The sequence below is a fragment of the Orycteropus afer genome, unplaced genomic scaffold (genome assembly GCF_000298275.1).
Source record: "Orycteropus afer afer isolate SDZICR_OR568_19922 unplaced genomic scaffold, OryAfe1.0 scaffold00518, whole genome shotgun sequence".
Lineage (NCBI taxonomy): Eukaryota > Metazoa > Chordata > Mammalia > Tubulidentata > Orycteropodidae > Orycteropus > Orycteropus afer.
The window spans coordinates 959,261-959,913 of NW_006922105.1; the positions used below are offsets into that span (position 1 = coordinate 959,261).

Consider the following 653-nt stretch of genomic DNA (forward strand, 5'->3'; position numbering starts at 1 on the left):
TGTTTTCTTTATATTGAGACGTAATCTATACTGCAGACTACAGTCTTCAATCTTCATCAGTAAGTGCTTCAAGTCATCTTCACTTTCAGCAAGCAAAGTTGTGTCATCAGCATATTGCAGGTTGTTGATAACTCTTCCTCCAATCGTGATGCCACATTCTTCTTCATATAGCCCAGCTTCTCAGATTATTTGCTCAGCATATACATTAAATAAGTATGGTGAAAGGATACAACCCTGACACATTCCCTTCTTGATTTTAAACCATGTAGTGTCCCCTTGTTCTGTTCAAATGACAGCCTCCTGGTCTATGTACAGGTTCCTCATGAGTACAACTGAGTGTTCTGGAATTCCCATTCTCCTCAATTTTATCCACAATTTGTTATGATCTACACACTCAAATGCCTTTGCATAGTCAATAAAACACAAGTAAACATCTTTCTGGTATTCTATGCTTTGAGCCAAGCATATATATATATGTACATGTAGATATATATATATAATAAGAACCAAAGATTATTGATAGTTACCAGGGGTAGGAGGGAGGGGGAAAGGGGAAGTTTTTGCTTAGGGGTCACTGAGTTTACGCTAATAGGTGGTAGAATATTTTGGAAAAGGATAGCAATAATGGTAGCACTACATGAAAAATGTCATCA

General features: G+C 37.1%; 1 protein-coding gene across 1 annotated transcript in view; it reads right to left on the reverse strand.

Annotated features, from left to right (window-relative positions):
* The window catches only part of EPM2A (EPM2A glucan phosphatase, laforin), a 153,015-nt gene that overhangs the window by 51,662 nt on the left and 100,700 nt on the right, over positions 1-653 (reverse strand). The gene's annotated exons all lie outside the window — the stretch shown is intronic.